This window comes from Pecten maximus, chromosome 3, assembly GCF_902652985.1.
Source record: "Pecten maximus chromosome 3, xPecMax1.1, whole genome shotgun sequence".
NCBI classification, from domain to species: Eukaryota; Metazoa; Mollusca; class Bivalvia; order Pectinida; family Pectinidae; genus Pecten; species Pecten maximus.
The window spans coordinates 38,652,516-38,673,039 of NC_047017.1; the positions used below are offsets into that span (position 1 = coordinate 38,652,516).

Sequence of the window (20,524 nt, forward strand, 5' to 3'; positions counted from 1 at the left end):
CTTTATAAAGATATTGTTGACTTGTAAATAAGACCGATTGGGCCAAGGGTAGACACATCAACACGTTACCACAAATCCCCCTCCCTCCCCAATACCGATAATCGGCCATGTTGATCCGATTTTATTCAATTTATGAAACAGATTATTTATACATGAATGATGCCTTGTATTATCACGTGTTGTATGTAAAATAGATTATGTCTGCTTTCACTACTGTTACATGAAATGTTAAATTTTGACATGAAGGCACCGAGTTGTATAAACATCAACAATGTGTTTGATTATAAGCGTATACCTGGTATCGACACATGTTTACAAAACTTACTTTGATACCGTTACAGTATTTACTGTATTGAAATAAATTGATAACGGAAAGATTATCTATAAATGATGTTTGTATTAAACTCATACCGTTTCTAACACTAGCACTAATACAATCTAACTCTGACGGAAAGAGCAGTATGATATCATAAAAATCAAAACAAAGAGTCCGTTCAGATTTAACATTTACGTGCCAGCTTGCAAATGCAAAATGGTGACAAGCCAGCCGCATAGAAACACGATTAGCTAGCAGGTATGAAGACAAAAATAGGTGTGTCACTTCATTTTATTACGAAAATTAAGTTCCAAGCAAAATTAGATTATTGTGCCATACACTCACACTGCCAGGCAGTAAATGGACAGGCACGGGGTAGGTCGCTGGTAAAGATTCCAACTTCGAAGCATACTTCTTGTTCGTTTATAATTTACAATCAATTACTGCTTAAAAATATTTCTCTTTAAGTTCATGTTGTCCTAGGAAACAGAAATAAATTGGACAAATGTTTTAGCCAAAATTAAAATCGTGCGATACTTAATACGCGCATGTGCTTGTGTCCGGGCAGTGATTGATTTTATTTGACATATAACTACATATAAGTAGTTAATTAGATATTTTATGTCAGCTCTTTGATAATAATATAATTTGCTTCAAGAAATAAAGGTATGTGATTTTTTAAACTTTTACTTAAGATATCCCAGTAAATTGCAGGATAGGAATAAGTATAAGATCAATGATTACCACGGATGGCAGCGCCATAATAAAATTGTTCAGTGTCATAGTAATTTTTTCAGTGCCATAGTAACATTTACAGCGCCATAGTAAAATTGTATAGCGCCATAGTAAAAAGTCAGCTCCGCCGATCGTCGGTTCCAAAACTCGTTAACTCGTAGTGAGACCCAAACATTTACCGCCGCTTAGTTGTTGTAGCTTGATATATGATTTGTATTGTGATGTTGTGTGTAAATATTTGAATATTGATAAAATATTGTTTCAGTACAAAAATAACTATATGTGCATATAAAAACACATGCTGATAATTTTGATAGATTTTATTAACGCCATACCACATTTTGGGAAATTACGCAAAAAAGACGGATGTATCATTTCCTAGAAACAATCAGCTGGTACATGTACGAAATACGTAAAACGAAAACAATTACACTATTTCATTCTTACTCGCGGCCCAAGTACGCTTTTTAAGATTCTTGGGATGCCCCGAGCAGTTCCATCCCGGGAGACGGTGTCGTTAGAGATGTTCTCATGAATGGTGTGATGGGAAACATAACAGATAGAGTAAGGGAATACCCCTAGATCTACATCTCATGGGCTCTTTCATCGCCAATAAAAGTCTACATTGATTGATAGCGTTTGATTGAGTGGGATCTGTAAATCAAAGCTTGTTCCTCCCCATGTCCAATACACTTCTACATATCCGCCTATCTCTCCCCAATCGTGTTAGATCTCCGATATACAGTATGACGTTATTTTTGACCTCTCCTTCACCCCAAACGGTACCCTAATTATTTCCAAAGTGTCGAATGCAAATATCTTAATTGACGTGAAAGCGATTAAAACCGACGTAAAAAGAGATATAAATCGACCGGTAAAAAAGTGAAGCTGATAATTCATAAATTACTGAATTGTTGCCGTTTAAGATTCCATGAACACCAAGCGTAAGATCTAGCACACGCGGGTCGTCCGATTTAATACCCGTGCGCATGTCAGACATGTTTTTGGTGATAAGCAGTATAGAGGCGCGACAGCCTCAGGGGAGGTATCCCATTCATGACCGCGAGAATAGACCGTCAATGACGGGGGTGCTTTTATTAATGGACTAATGATGAGTCCAAATCGTATGCACAAGGAAGGAATGGTCTAACTTACACCTAACTCGACACAGCAGTGTTCAACGGAGGACAGGATCCACATTTTAAAAATGCACGTGTCTGTAAGGTTCCTATCATGGACTACATAGAATGCCGCCAGCAATGGTTCAAACCAAATGTGGACCAAAACCACTTGTTGCTGAAGAAGACATATTTAGAAAAAATACTGTTATATTTCCCAGGGAATAAACTTTGAACATTGAACTTTGAATTATTACAACAATAATCAGAACCGAATATATTCGAATGGCAAAATATTTCTTTGAAAATCGTGTTGCTTTGATCAACACATATGCATAATATATGTATATATTTAGGTAAAAACAAAGGTAAGAAAAAATATCTGGATAGAATCGAGTGTATGCTTAAGCATATACGCATTATTGCTACGCCGCTGACACTGAATCTCCTTTGCTCTATAATGCATAAGACCAAATTTCCTCAAAATCTATCCAGTCGTTCAGAGTAACTAATCCCCGTTGGCCCCGGACCCGGCCACAACAAAGACAGGCCATTCGTTTACACAACATCAGATCTCCTTTACCGAAAAATGCTCCAGACCAAATTTTATCAAAATCCATTCGGTCGTTCAGGACTAGAAGCGATTTAAAAGATTAACCTCTATTTCCTCTATTGCGCCTCGCTTCTCCGGCTATACAACATTGGAACCTATTCATACAATAATGCATCAGACATAATTTGATTAAAATCCATTTAGCGGTTAAAGACAAGTAGTTATTTAAAGGAAATATTGAAGGACGCCGGACACTGTGCCATAGTATAAGCCATCGGACCAGGTGAGCTTAACAAACAGATTCCAAATGAGTATATTACACCGATCATTGTTTTAATACGAGGTCGTTCTGATGCTGTAACGGTTCAAATGCTTTCACGTGCTCGCCACGTGTTTAAATCGTCCGTACCACAGTCAGGCGTATTTATTGCTGGGCAATTGATAGCATATCAAACTCTTCCACTTATTAAACTCTTCTACTGATTATTGATGACTGACACTCATGGAGCTGCCGACACAACACCGTTACGTTGAATATAGCTATTAGACAACAGGCATTCATGCAACTTCCGACACAAACGTATTTCATTGAGTATAGACAAATAACATTCATGGAACTGTAACCACAAAATTGTTTCATTGAACATCGACGACTGGCTTTCATGGAAATGCTGACTCGAAATTGGTTAAACGAATATAGTAAATTGACATTGATGGGAATCCTGACACGACAGTGTTTCATTGAATAAAAACAATTGGCAAACGTGCATCTACTGCTATAGGCATTTTACATTGAATATAGACAGTTCCCATGCATGACCTATGCTTTAACTTAACACAGCCATCAGCTATTATATATCACATAATGTTGCACTAGACGTCCACATTCGTGAGTGGTTCGTTAAATTTTCACAGTGACTCCATCAGTCCTCCCGACAGCGAAAATTGTTAGTTCATCCTGTGTTTTACCCACTATTGTCTTACATTTAATACTACCCCACTAGTCCTTTATAAACCTGTGCATTGTCATACTTATAGATAATAAAGGTTTTTTTAATTTTTCTGTGATGAACTTTAACCTGTACGGAATTTGCATCCATGATTGGAAAACAATTTATATTAACGCGAGTTATTTTATAATTTCCGTAATCAGCTGGTGTGATACGTCAGAATTCCTCACCATTCAAACGTCATCAACAGAGCATCAGAATGGAGCTCTCTAGAGCGCGGTTCGGAAGATGCTGGGAATATCCTGGGTGCAGTATAATTAATATAAATGTACCATCACCCCCACCTGTAGGAGAAATTATACTAAGTCCTGGTTTGTATCAGCATATAATTACAAGTCACTGGGGAATTAAATTTGCTGCGCTTTGAAGATTTCAATATTCTAAGATTAGAACATGTGAGAAATAAAGGTAGATATTAGATAAAAATGGTTAAAACATTACTACTTAACTATATTTATTCCGTTTTGTTTTTCGACAAAACCGTCCTCTAACTACATGTATCATGATAGCAAACTTTCAGAAACTGCATTGATTATGGGAATAAACAATTGTCTTGTCCTGTCTTGTCTTGTCTTGAAGGACGTATAGAAGGACGTAGCGTCTGTATGATGTCCCTATCATCACTGACATTAGGATCACTGATCCGGCCGTCAGATCGGTCTGCGCTAGCAGGACTGTATGCTGTAGTTGTATATCCGTTTCCTGGTAAACAGTGTAGATATTACTAAATTCTAATTTACCCTTTCTTAACTCCTGTGTGTCTCCGTTTGCACAATGGTTTCTCCGGTCCAATATTCTGTTAATATACAGTTCAGTTAGACAAACATGCACGTGCTGTAAATGTATTCCAGTAAATTCTGCCGAATACATCGTTATACGCATGTTTTATGACTTCATAGGCTAGTTAGGTATGTCGTAACATTAAACACTCAAATAAATAATTAACGACTTGCCGAATTCAATATAAATTATAAATTCTTTTTTTGGTTTATCGGTATCATTTTATTAATTGTTTTGTTGTTACTGTTATCAGACAATAAACCCTATTATATATGTGTTTTCGCTTATATAAAGTAATTACGCCGGGAACAAATTGCGTAGAAAGTTAGATTTTTTCTACTACAACATCTTAATAAAGCGTCTGGTGGACAGAGACAACATGTCTCATTAATCTGCCAATCAAATCCCTCGTGTCCATCTGTGTCAACAGACCGTTTGTTACGGCCGTCAGATCGGTCTGCCATTAATTTACAATCAGATTGGTCATCCTGATAGATGAACGGGGACAGTAACCCGGGGCAACTCTCAAATTTATTTTTATACAACACATTAACCCAGTCATGGTATATCACATATTTAACGGAAAGTATCGGAAGACAACGGATAATGCCAAGCTTTGGATTCGTTTAGTTATCACTTAAGCTTGTTTGTTTGTTTGTTTAACGTCCTATTAACAGCCAGGGTCATTAAGGACGTGCCGGGTTTTGGAGGTGGAGGAAAGCCGGAGTACCCGGAGAAAAACCACCGGCCTACGGTCAGTACCTGGCAACTGCCCCACGTAGGTTTCGAACTCGCAACCCAGAGGTGGAGGGCTAGTGTTAAAGTGTCGGGACACCTTAACCACTCGGCCACCGCGGCCCCTATCACTTAAGCTCTGTATATGTTACAAAAGTTTTTAAAAAGAGAGAAGTTCAACGTTTTCTTGTTACCTTGGAAACAAACTAAGACTCGCCATTTTGTTAAAAACTTTCTACGTGTATTTTACTTCAGAAAATGGCTTGTATTGCCGTATTTTGGCCTTTTCCCACCGCCAAAAGACGCCAGGTGAAAAAGCTAAAAGACAAAAAAGACGAAAACCCGCCTGAGCTAAACAATGAGATGACGAAAACCCACCAACGCGGGAAAAACGCATCAAAGCGAAAAGACGCCAAAAAGGGATAAAAAAAAAAGCAATTTTGACTTCACCGCTTTACCTTTGGCGCGTTTTCGTCTTTCCATCTTTCAGTTTTTTCGTCTGGCGTCTTTCCGCGAGCAACATATACACAACTCATCCTGTCGCAAAGAGTTCGACTAAGTTAATCATGAAACTGAATTCGGACTTGATTGCAAGGTCCTCACTAAGTAACGCGGTGATAACAAATAATAAGGGGGTCACTCTAACGAAATATCAGGGTTTGTTACAATAGCATAGCATGTACCGTTAGCTTTCATTTTCTATATCGCCAACATTTTGGGGGCAATTAGTGATAGTTTGGCGAAGTTTAGCGTGAGCTTGAGAAAGGATAGACTAGTAATTAGCCATCGTTTGAACAGGACACTCTAGCAGCAGTAATTACCAGTAGGTAGCCGGTTTATTTGCGGAGTAAATCCGAAGGCAACTGCTGTGCGAAAGGTTACTATTATCGAACACGAACCTACTGCACTAGCTATTCCCAAGGACATTTACTTAGTAACATACCATATCAGTTACTACAGACCGCAGACGACAGTGTCTATATCATTTGATGTCCTTATGTTCCTACAAATGAACACTGAGTTTAATGTTTCAACAGTACTAGTAATCGCATTTACTCTTTGATGAACTCCGGAAAAAAATCCTTTAAGGAAATCATTTGTTTGAAGATTTGTGTCATTTATACCTAAATTTATCATCCATAACAGTCTCTCAATGACGTCACACGAGATCTCAGAATCCGATTACATTTTACAATGTCTATTCGCGGAATACTTTGTCCAATATGACGGATCTATGTGACGTCATTTAGACCGTCCGATATTTATATTTGTGTACGGAGTCTGGCAGTAGACTGCATGGTTTTAGAACAAGATCACAGATATATTTAATTGTTAAACTGCTGTTAAATTGTCTGGTCCCTGTTGTAAGCTGCATGGTTGCAATTGTGCACCGGGAAAGGGAGGGGGGCAGAAGAGATCCTTGTAAAAAAGTTGATTGGAAATAGAAAATCATCGAACCTCGAAACTAAAAAGCATGATTAAAGATGGCAAGCAAATGAAGGTCAGTACAGTGATATGTTGTACTGGTCCATATTTGATTCAATTAGTCCCTTTTATTAGTTTAAACAAGTTTCGATTAATATTTTAATTTCCATGCCAAGTATAACCATATCTTACTTTTCAAATAACTGAACATGACTTTGATTTCCGGGTAGTAATAGGGTTGGTGTTGTGTTTCCGTTCTCAGACAGCCTTGGTTTTTATTTCCGGGTATTGGTAAGTCTGATGTGTTTTCATTCCCAGGTAGCCTTGGTTTTTATTTCCGGGTATTGGTAAGTCTGATGTTGTGTTTTCATTCTCAGGTAGCCTTGGTTTTTATTTCCGGGTATTGGTAAGTCTGTTGTGTTTTCATTCCCAGGTAGCCTTGGTTTTTATTTCCGGGTATTGGTAAGTCTGATGTTGTGTTTTCATTCCCAGGTAGCCTTGTTTTTTATTTCCGGGTATTGGTAAGTCTGATGTTGTGTTTTCATTCTCAGGTAGCCTTGGTTTTTATTTCCGGGTATTGGTAAGTCTGATGTTGTGTTTTCATTCCCAGGTAGCCTTGGTTTTTATTTCCGGGTATTGGTAAGTCTGCAATATTGTGTTTACGTTCTCAGGCATCTTTTTGGTTTTTATTTCCGGGTAATGGTAGGTCTGTGTTGTGTTTTCGTTCTCAGCTAGTCTTGAAAATATGCGCTAGCAGTGAAAATATTATTCTGGATAAATGTTTATCAAGTCGCCGAGAGATAAGATTGGGAGGAGGATGGCTACACTATCGCTTTATCATTTGGCTATCAATGGAGCGACTAACGCCCGGCCACACATCAAGAACGACATGTCGTTCAAATATTCATTTTTTTCGGATTTTTACTAATTAAACAAACGAAATCGACAATAGACCTGCGGATCTGTTTGTTTACTGCTGAATTCGATCCGTTATTATTGTGCTATATGCTCCAGCTGTTTAAATGTCATTTTCACTTTTTAACGACAAAAAAACGGAATTCAAACCGCGCTTCGCTAAAATGTTTTTGCCATAAACAAACACAATCACGCACCAAACTCCCGCCATATTCGGTTAGGTGCATTCACAGCGCTCGAGTTACTCTTGACAAGTATTTAAATAACATATATCTGTTCACGTTGGTCATTGTTGTCAAAAACTGTTAATGTGTTCATATCCGGAACACATTAAATTACAAATTTGTTTGATATGGTGAGAAAATAATCTTGTTCAAAACTGGGAACTAAAAACGCAGGTATGGAGGTGTGGATAGTTGTGTCACTCGATATTTACGTTTTCATATCAAAATATGCTTGATGATGATCCGTCGGCTTTTTCTCTTGATTTTCTTTTCAGAAAATCAAAGATTTATTTTTAGTTTGTCAATTAAATATCAGGAAGTGAGATGAAATTATAAGATAGAAGGCGTTAATGGTACATGGAGATGGAAGTTATGCATGGAAACGGGAGTTATGTATTGAAGTGGAACTGATGCATGGAGACGGGGATTGAGGGTGGAGACGGGAAGTGAGGATGGAGACGGGGATTGAGGATGGAGACGGAAAGTGAGGATGGAGACGGGGAGTGAGGATGGAGACGACAAGTTGAGGATGGAGACGGGGAGTGAGGATGGAGACGGGGATTGAGGATGGAGACGGGGATTGGGGATGGAGATGGGGATTGAGGATGGAGACGGGGATTGAGGATGGAGACGGGAATTGAGGATGGAGACGGGGAGTGAGGATGGAGACGAGAATTAAGGATGGAGACGGGAAGTTGAGGATGGAGACGGGGATTGAGGATGGAGACGGGGAGTGAGGATGGAGACGGGGATTGAGGATGGAGACGGGAAGTTGAGGATGGAGACGGGGAGTGAGGATGGAGGCGGGGAGTGAGGATGGAGACAGGAATAATTGAGGGTGGAGTCGTGAATTGAGGGTTGAGACAGGAGTTTTGCGTGGAGAACAAAATATGTAGATAGGGGCGTTACCTGTGCATGAGAATAGAAGTCGAAAATGGATTTTTGAACTTGTGTATGGAGGAACGATTTGTGGATTGACAGTTATACAAGGAAATACAGAAATAGTTACCAGTACGCAGAAAAAATGAGGAAGAATGATGCGAGAGGAAAGCACAGCTACACAGAACGAAATGAGTTTAACCAGACGAGGTTTGACAACAATACACTCCTGACAACAAGACACTCCTAACAACATGAGCTATAAATATGTTAATGACAGAAAACGGAAAAGTAAAAACATTTCCACTTTTAGATTTCTGCCACAAAGTGTTAAAAGAGGGCAAAGCTGTATTTTTGTGTTTCAAACAAGATGTAATGTCGATAAAACACAGGTAGTTGATGATAAGGACACATACGTGTGATATAGTAATTCGTGTTGTCCACCTTTGCGTTCACTTCTCAACCGCCAGACAAACAAATCTGATGACAGGAAGTCCGGAACATATTGTTTGGGGATGATGGTCACGCTACACCGTCAGCAGTCCTTGTTACTGTTCTCATCGGAATCGTATTTGATGTTGAGCTAAGGACATCGCCCGGCACTGCTTACAGAACGGAAGTGACGTCAGAAAAGTGGAAATTTTGTATAGTCTATATAATCCCTCGGAAATTGCTCTAATGCGCTTGGCATTCAAGGAATAAACAGACATGCATGCTCATAAACAACTATAGGACACTCACATTGCGTCCGCGGGACCCGAAATAATAACCTCGTGGTCAGTATATGGTCAGTAAGTCGGGATAAACACCTTTAGCCCGTCCCTACATGCATATACCAACGCCCTTTACATATGATTAACCTACCGTAAATATCATTAGAATGGAATAGTTTAAGGATAAGAATCAGTATTGATGAGAACAAATGTCACTGTCCTTACATCAACTCCAGGATTGTCACAATTCCACATGTCTATACACCTAAACTCAGTCGATGGCATGAAAACATTGTAAGTCGTCATAAATATAAACACTACTGTATGATGACATGGGTGGGGGGGGGGGGGGGGGGGGGGGGGGCATTTTACTTCTGAAAATGTGCTAAACACGCACAGGTACAGGTATATGTCGTGTTTTTATTACTCGTTGTGTGTTAGCGCCGTCTTTATTTCAGAAAACGGCTGCGCCTCGGAAAATAGTTCATGTCTCGAGGGATAATAAAAGTGCTATTTCCCTCACACCCATACCACAACTGTATAATATAGTATTGTACAGGTATGTAGGTTATGATATAGTATTGTACAGGTATGTAGGTTATGATATAGTATTTTACAGGTATGTAGGTTATGATATAGTATTGTACAGGTATGTAGACTATGATATAGTATTGTACAGGTATGTAGATTATAGTATAGTATTGTACAGGTACATAATGTATGTAGGTTATGGTATAGTATTTTACAGGTATGTAGGTTATGATATAGTATTGTACAGGTATTTAGGTTATGATATAGTATTGTACAGGTATGTAGACTATAGTATAGTATTGTACAGGTACATAATGTATGTAGGTTATGGTATAGTATTTTACAGGTATGTAGGTTATGATATAGTATTGTACAGGTATTTAGGTTATGATATAGTATTGTACAGGTATGTAGACTATAGTATAGTATTGTACAGGTACATAATGTATGTAGGTTATGGTATAGTATTTTACAGGTACAGTATGTATAATACTGAATTGGACACAGTTTGGTATAATTCCTGCAAAAATATTCTGAAATTCCATGGTTTCACTATTTTGAACTGACAAAGAAATTTTACAGATAACTCAAAACATTATATTGCATAATAGAGGCGGCTTGGGTGTATCGACCAAGATAGGAACATCTAATCTATCCCCAACTAGCCGGCACGCTGGCGAATCTACCCACTATGACAGGGAGCAACAGGCCGTCTTTACGAGATCTGACCACACACCAGGAGTCATGGGCAATCACAACATGGCGCTACGGGGGTAAAGATCCACTATCACGTGATCGAGGTGGAATAGTTTGTAGTAGTAAGATAAACGATATTTCGTTTATTTTAACCTCATATCCAAGTGAATAATTTCTCGGTTTAAAATAGACATGTACATCTAAAACCACCCATATAAGTTATGCAAGGACTTTATTTTTGAGAGTATCTTGAAACCAATTCCGGAAAAATTACAATAGTTTGTAGATACAAATGTAGGTATAATTACGGAGATATTTGTGATTGATAAAACAAACACTCAGGATTATAAAACACTAGCACACCTTTAACAATTTTCTGCTTCATGTTTCAGGAAAATACGTCAACATTCATTTAAAAACGAAATGTTGGTGATAAGTAACGCTGATAGTGTAAACAACCGGAATAGTAATTCTTCTATAAATAGTTTGATAGGAACCGAACCACTTTACAATTGTTTTCTGGTCCCTTTGATACCCGTACATTTTTCAATGCAGTCACCCATTCACGCTGTTAAGGATGCACTCTGATCACATGACAATAAAAATATGACGTCATTGTGCCGTCATGTTGACCAAGATTACGTTATCGCTTTGCATGTTGTATGAGAGTGCGAGTCAACCTCCAAGCACAGGCGTCTGTTTCTTGTTAGTGTTTAATAGCCACTGCTCCTTCAACAAGGCGTAACAATTCAAGATGGGACAATGCATTGACTGTGGAACGGAAGTATGCTATTTATCTTAGAGATGTTTTAAAACGGACAGTCTGATTGGTCGACATTCATAGTTATCATCGTTTAGAGAAATGTCGACTAATCAGATTGTCCGTTGCAAAACCGCTCTAAGATATATAGCATGCAGGCCTCCGTTCCACAGTCGATGCATCGTCGGTATCATGGCCACTTTTGGTCAATTTTCACATCTTTAGATCATTGTTAAACGACAAAAAGAATAGCATGCATTGATATTTAAGGATTCTTAACTGAGGTACGTTTCTGAACTTTGAGTGCATTTAATATTTTAGTCGGGTTGAACTTAAATTCAAAAAGAATCGAAGCTTCTCCCCACTTACGACTTTTCAAGGGGCTAATACTTTTGTCTATAAATATTAAGCAGAAACAGACGCATGCGCTCCAAGTAAAGTATACAAAAAAAAAACATTTTAAATATAGAATTTGATAAGACAGACACAGTTAAATTTCAAACTATTCTCTGAAATATGAACATTTATTTTGAATCATTCTTATTTTCAATATGAATGCTGATGTCCTGTCATTTTGAACTTTCACCCGTACTGCTTTTATCGGGTGCATTATGTCACGTGTATTTTTTAAACCTTATCGGTACACTTGTATAGATACACTTGTATATGTACACTTGTATAGGTACACTTGTATAGGTACATTTGTATATGTACACTTGTATATGTACACTTGTATATGTACATTTGTATAGGTACACGTGTATAGGTACAAACATTTGTATAGGTACATTTGTATAGGTACAAACATTAGTACTGATGTACAATGTATCTTATAATTCATTTTTCAAGCGCTGTTGATTTTTAGACAAGTAGTTACGTATACATTGTCTGACTGGTATCCTGCCCAAGTCTGATCACCATGCATAAACATCGATAACTACATCCATTGGGTTTGCTTCATCTCGAGACAATGCAACACAAGTGTCAATATACGCGCCTATAGTCAGATAGTGTTAGTTTATGGATTAAAGAACTGCAGAAATTAAAATTTAATTGACATCTATCTACCATGGGACTGTCATTCTGATGTTTTTTGACTTAATAAATTTGAGAACAAACGAGTAGTCCAGGACTTATTTTATGTTTCTGTAATTCAGTGGGCGTCCATATGGCCTATCGGAGAGCACTTTAATGCTTACATATTTTCATTTGCTCCACATTGAAATTAACTAATATTACCAAATAAAAAAGAAAAAGTTACAGATTTTAATTCTCACATAACTTCCATTGGTGTAATCATATGCGTTGTTTTGTCTGACGTCACCATGACAAGTGTATTTTTGTGTCACGAAAATCAAGATAGTTTTGTTGTAAAGAAGGTGTAAGGTGAAATTGTACTTTGAAATGCGATAACCTGTTACCTGTTGGATATAAAATTAACTTGATTTAAAACGGAAACATAAGTATAAAATGCATTCTATGGAAACTTATGGTCCCTATAAGTTATGGTCCCTATAAGTTATGGTCCCTATAAGTTATGGTCCCTATAAATTTTGGTCCCTACAAGTAATGGTCCCTATAAATGATGGTCCCTATAAATTATGGCCCCTATAAGTTATGGTCCCTATAAATTATGGCCCCTATAAGTTATGGTCCCTATAAGTTATGGTCCCTATAAATTATGGCCCCTATAAATTTTGGTCCCTGTAAGTTATGGTCCCTATAAATTATGGTCCCGTCCCTATAAGTTATGGTCCCTATAAATTATGGCCCCTATAAATTTTGGTCCCTGTAAGTTATGGTCCCTATAAATTATGGTCCCTATAAATGATGGTCCCGTCCCTATAAGTTATTTGTCCCTATAAAGTATGTTCCTATATATCATGGTCCCTATAACTTTCAAAAGAATGCAGTTTTCCAAACGTGTCAACAGTTCAACAGACAATGTCGTTGTCAAATGTAAAAAAAAAATATTAAATTATTCCGATACCAGGAAATATTCCAGCGATGTAACATATGTATGTGTGTATTTCTGTATTTGTGCCACCGTTACAACTCAGTATATACATGTACATATGTACCCCCAGGAAAGTTTATGTTATTACCGCACAAATCACACACATCAGACACCGTATAAATAACCCCCCTTCGCTGACAGTTTTCACGATAAAATCTGGTGGTTTTCCCCGTCCCAAGAGAAAAGCATGTCAGCTTCAATAATTGTATCACTCCGACGATTTCAAATACTATTTGTTACGGCATTTTTGATTGGTCGATATGCGCGTTTTCCTGAGCAAGTCACCTAATGAATGTTAAAAGAATTAAGGTAAAATTAGATCAGTGAGTTCGTGAAAAAAAATCTCGTCATACTTGTAGGAATACACGACAGACAATTTCTAATTCAATATTTTAAATATCAAGCATTCCATGAACAATGTGATATCGTTAACCTCTAGGAAAGGGAGATAATTGTTTTTTAACGACGTAAAAATGGGTTGTTGCACAGGTTTACATGGTATATAATAACAAAACAACACTTAATTCACTCTACAAGTGTTACAAAAACGAATGGAGTGTCACTTTTTAAAACAGAATGACAATTCAGAATTAGCTGACATGAAGCGGAAGTAAAGGTCCGGAAGTAAGGTACATGTATAGGAATTATCCATGCAGCATACTTCGCGGTCTGAAATTTACTCTGTATCAAGTAAAAATAATCCAGTCGAGTTTCCTGAACGTTTATATACGAATATATACAATATTATATTGACGTCATCGCTAGCCTTCCATTAGACACATGTTTGATTGCAAGGTGGTATATGGTCAAATGGTCATTCATGGAAGAAAATCTAGAAATGCTACAGTACCTTCATTCATCTGCCGGAACAAGAAATACTACTGTACCGTACAGTCATTGGACCGGAACAAAAAATACTACCGTGCCGTACATACATTGGACCGGAACCAGACATTGGACCGGAACCAGAAATGCTACCGTACCTTACCTTCATTCATTGGACCGGAACCAGAAGTGCTACCGTATCGTACCTTTATTCATTTGACCGGAGGATGTGTTCAATTTTTCTCTGTTACTGTCACACAATTTTTATTATTTGATAATTTAATCATTATTGTATTTCTGGTGAGTATTTTTCGAGTATTTACTCTATAATTTACTACAACATAAATCAGAAAGCTTTTAAAAGATCCGATATCATCACCAAATAACTGATAATTGGTGTTTAAAATACAAAGAAATTTTATCACCAATTTAACGTTTGATCGCTGTATTTGCTAATGTCTTAGCAATGTTTCATCCGTCTAACAATTCCATTCTCAGTAGAATTTGACGGATTGATATCTATTTGCCTCCTAGTGAATACAGTACCCCTGCAGGGCCAACTGTAGATCGTCTATATACGACAGAGGATAATAACCGAAAAATATCAACTGACTTCCCGTTTAATCAAAGTTAAATGTCTATTACCTGATGTTATATACCACAGGTTATGTAATCCGACCAGACGTACAATCAGTATTTTTCGTGTCGTTGTGCCTAACAGTGTCCAGTTTACAGACGGTTTTATCAATACATAAGATGGTACTTACATTAATCCGTCCCCAAATGGTCACTGTTGATTGTTTACTCCAGACAGACCTAGATGTTTATCCCAGTCGAGTCTGCTCGCTTTCATAAATCCATCTCACAGTAAAAAAATCACATATATAACTTGAGTAATATAAAGTTTTCCATGTTTGCCGATTTTCAGACTGCACTGCATTCCTATCGGAAGTGTATAGTAGTAACGGGTCACTGGGGTAGATCAACCATTGATATCAATACAATCGTTCCGTATACCTTCACGGGAAGGTTATAATCCGTTAAGAACCCTACAGTATCAATACGTCCTATATGATTTAGAGATGCGGGTCCCAGAGATTACGACGAAGTCCCGATTACGTTAATATACAATACTAACGCTCCAGGGATCGATTTCCTACACATCTGTTTCGCGATCAGTTCCCGTATCGATAGAGCAGATACCTCCTCGGCGACGTGTATCTCACTCGGCCGAGTACGCCCGTGATACACAGAAAGGTATACTAAAATACTCGGGGAGTGTATAGTGGTGCTTGGCTGAGTACTACCGTAATACAATAACAAACAAGAAAGCGTTTATTCGAAAAAGAATTTAGCGGTCCTTGTTTGTGGACGTTCTTAACATTGACGTTAAACTCTTGGAAGACTTTGATGATAAATGATATAACCATTTATAATACAAAACACATGAAATTGCTTCTCGTACCCTGGCCGAATGCGCTTGGAAATAGAATTGTAAACGTCAGTGTTAGGCGGACAGAAGTTGGTGATAACAACAATAAAATAAAAACGAGTAATGCACGTACATTGAACGTCCGTCCATAAAAAACTCTCCGAATACACAGGGCAAAGTAATCAGGCGTGTTCAGGTAATAACACATGTGTTCTTACCTACATATATAACTCATGTGTTCTTACCTACACAGATAACTCATGTGTTCTTACCTACACCGATAACTCATGTGTTCTTACTTCACAGATAACTCATGTGTTCTTACCTACACAGATAACTCATGTGTTCTTACCTACACAGATAACTCATGTGTTCTTACCTACACAGATAACTCATGTGTTCTTACCTACACAGATAACTCGTGTGTTCTTACCTATACAGAAAACTCATGTGTTCTTACCTACACAGATAACTCATGTGTTCTTACCTACACAGATAACTCATTGTTCTTACCTACACATAAACTTCATGTGTTCTTACCTACACAGATAGCTCGTGTGTACCTACACATAACTCATGTGTTCTTACCTACACAGATAACTCATGTGTTCTTACCTACACAGATAACTCATGTGTTCTTACCTACACAGATAACTCATGTGTTCTTACCTACACAGATAACTCATGTGTTCTTACCTACACAGATAACTCACGTGTTCTTACCTACACCGATAACTCATGTGTTCTTACCTACACAGATAACTCATGTGTTCTTACCTACACAGATAACTCATATGTTCTTACCTACACAGATAACTCATGTGTTCTTACCTATACAGATAACTCGTGTGTTCTTACCTACACAGATAACACATGTGTTCTTACCTACACAGATAACGCATGTGTTCTCTTACCTACACCGATAACTCATGTGTTCTTACCTACACAGATAACTCATGTGTTCTTACCTACACAGATAACTCGTGTGTTCTCACCTACACAGATAACTCATGTGTTCTTAACTACACAGATAACTTATGTGATCTTACCGGGTGTTCTCATCTGCACAGGTAGTTCATGTGTTCTCACATACATACGTAACACGTGTATTCACATTCCAATATAACACACGTGTTCCCATGTACAAACACAGGTGTTCTCTCGTAAACAAAAATACCATAAAACGGTCACCTGTACATTATTGATAAACCCCGTGATTTACGATGTATCGTGTTACACGCACGAAGATCACGAATTACCGCTGTCAAACACGTGATTATTATGTTTTGATGAGAGAGTATCGATTTAAGAAGAGTTTATTGTTTTTTACCTTGCTGTATGTACACAGATAAGTGTACTTGTGTGTGTTATAAATCCCGCTATTAACACCTTATTCGTTTTTAATACTTCACCTTCGACGAAAAGAAGAGGAAATCGACATAGATATAGATTTTCAAATATATGAACATAGATCTATATCAAAGATATAAATTCTTAGTTGAGGTTTTATCATCGGGACTATTTTCTAAGTTAATACTAAAATTTACATCAGCTATGTATATGTATATGTATAATTGAATATGTCGAGAGTCGAGTTACATGTACATTGTATACTGGTGAGATATTTGTTTTATACAAAAACTGACTCTTTAAATGAAGTTGTTACACGAATTAATTACTATACGAGCATACTGACAACTCGGTATGTTCCATGCTAGGTAACAAAGCCATCCTCATAGGTTATTACGTGATAATTGATAATTTGTAATATTAACATAGAATTAGTATTTTTAGAATTAGAGGGGCGATATTCTCTTTGAGGTGTTTATTTATTGTTTTATTTGTGAATGCTCCGTTTGAAGTAACAATACTTAGATCCATGTTATCAGAGTCATAACACATTACATAACTACCCTGTTATCAGAGTCATAACACATTACATAACTACCCTGTTATCAGTCATAACACATCACATAACTACCCTGTTATCAGTGTTATAACACGTCACATAACTACCCTGTTATCAGTGTTATTACACCCAATATATAACTACCCTGTTATCAGAGTCATAACACATCACATAACTACTCTGTTATCAGAGTCATAACACGTCACATAACTACCCTGTTATCAGTCATAACACCATCACATAACTACCCTGTTATCAGAGTCATAACACATCACATAACTATCCTGTTATCAGAGTCATAACACATCACATAACTACCCTGTTATCAGAGTCATAACACCATCATATAACTACCCTGTTATCAGTATTGACACCATCACATAACTACCCTGTTATCAGTATTAACACCATCACATAACTACAATGTTATCAGTATTAACACCATCACATAACTACCCTGTTATCAGTCATAACACCATCACATAACTACCCTGTTATCAGAGTCATAACACGCCACATAACTACCCTGTTATCAGTATTGACACCATCACATAACTACAATGTTATCAGTATTAACACCATCACATAACTACCCTGTTATCAGTCATAACACCATCACATAACTACCCTGTTATCAGAGTCATAACACCATCACATAGCTACAATGTTATAGTGACATCACACCATCACATAACTACAATGTTATAGTGTCATAACACCATCACATAACTACCCTGTCATCAGTATTAACACCATCACATAACTACAATGTTATCAGTATTAACACCATCACATAACTACCCTGTCATCAGTGTCATAACACCGTCACATAACTACAATGTTATCAGTATTAACACCATCACATAACTACCCTGTCATCAGTATTAACACCATCACATAACTACCCTGTCATCAGTATTAACACCATCACATAACTACAATGTTATCAGTATTAACACCATCACATAACTACCCTGTCATCAGTGTCATAACACCATCGCATAACTACCCTGTTATCAGTATTAACACCATCACATAACTACCCTGTTATCAGTATTAACACCATCACATAACTACAATGTTATCAGTATTAACACCATCACATAACTACAATGTTATCAGTATTAACACCATCACATAACTACAATGTTATCAGTATTAACACCATCACATAACTACCCTGTTATCAGTATTAACACCATCACATAACTACAATGTTATCAGTATTAACACCATCACATAACTACAATGTTATCAGTATTAACACCATCACATAACTACAATGTTATAGTGTCATAACACCATCACATAACTACCCTGTTATCATTGTTATAACACTTATTACCTAAAGATGTATTTTGAACACATATTTAACCACGTGACGCTATAACTTGTTGTAGGTTCCAATTGTTATAATTATGACGGTACAACCTCTGGCCTAAACTTGGAATGTATCACCAAAGAAAGAGGTAAATTTTGAGAATATGAACACTTTACATTTGATATCAGTCTGATTAAATCATGTCGCGAAAGTAACACGATATCAAGTGAAATTTAGTTAATTTACGCCTTGAAACACGATATGATATTTATTTGCTTTTGTTTGGTCGTTTGTTTGTTTTTAACTTGAAATATCCCAATCTCAATATTTATTCATATCAGACAGAACCATCTTCAGTAATTCGACGTAAAAACATCCTGAAATTATTGTGATGAACGAGAAGAGAACTCTTCGTCGGTGTGTATAAAATGTCGCCGTGTCCATTCCTAAAAGAGGACAGGTGCTGTATGTGACAAATGTTTGCGTAGATGACAAATATTCCTATTGATTAGATCATCTGATAATCATTACGACCTGTACAGGTGTAATTGCTTGGCATCTGCAACCTATTTATTTTGATAATAACATCTTACCCATTGATTTTTTCTGTGCGGTATTAATGATATTATTAATGACATTCAATTTGTTTTTTAGTTTTAAAGAGATTTAGGGAACCTTAGCTCGTCTGTCGTTTTATACTTGGAAATATCTTTTGGAAAACAATATTATGTAGGGTTCATGTCTTTTCGGGTAATTTTCGAGAAACCTCCATTTTCGCTATTGTCCTTTTACCTACAAATTCCTTAATGCATAAAACCGAACTGAATACATGTATGAAATATCTGCAAAAAATCAGAAGTTAAATTAATAACACCCTCCCCACTTCCAACATCCCTTACTTTGCACATTACAAATATACATTTCGCGAAAAACTCAAAATGTCTCAATTACAGCTATACTTTTCTCAGTTATATTCATTAACGTTATAATTAAATAGCTATATTATCTACATAATCAATTTTCAGACAGGCCAATGTCTTCACTATACATGCATTTCATTGCAAGTTGTAATTTAAGTAATTACATTACTTATAACCATAAACGTAAACATTTCGTAAAATTCAAAGAACATTACCATAGTTCTGTCTTTGAGGACATGCTATTAATTGAATTTTACAAGATTTACATGGTGAAAACAGAGACGCTTGCATCATCTTAACGTTTGGTGTTATTCCCCTTGCAGGTTGGCACAGACCGCTGGGGTTCGATTTCCCGACCGAATGTTCAATTTATTCAAGTTCAGGACGTGAGAAAAATGTGGGGTCACCTGCCTGACCATGTGGGTTTTCTCTGAGTACTTCGGTTTCCTGTCACAGACCCCTTGCGTGCTTCAACCCGGGCAAGCAAAAGTAATTGATATCAGTTATAGCTAGCTTCGCAATTGTTTAATAATACAAAAAAATTTACAGATATGAATAGCGTTTTTTTTTTCTCACAGCGTAAATTTGTCTTCTGAATGTATCAAACTGTTGTTAGAGAATGGTAATTTATTTTAGACATTCGCAGCAACACTGTGGTGGTGAGCCACAAGACTCTGTGTAAAATGGTCACTGTAGACAATATCATTTAT

At 37.1% G+C, this 20,524-nt stretch overlaps 1 protein-coding gene across 1 annotated transcript in view; it reads right to left on the bottom strand.

The window, feature by feature from the left end:
* LOC117324126 (muscarinic acetylcholine receptor M1-like) overlaps nt 1–15,444 on the bottom strand; it is a 72,664-nt gene extending 57,220 nt beyond the window's left edge. The window contains 1 exon segment of the mRNA XM_033879791.1: nt 15,000–15,444. The gene's annotated coding sequence lies outside the window, so the exon portion shown is untranslated.
* Between the last annotated feature and the right edge of the window lie 5,080 nt (nt 15,445–20,524).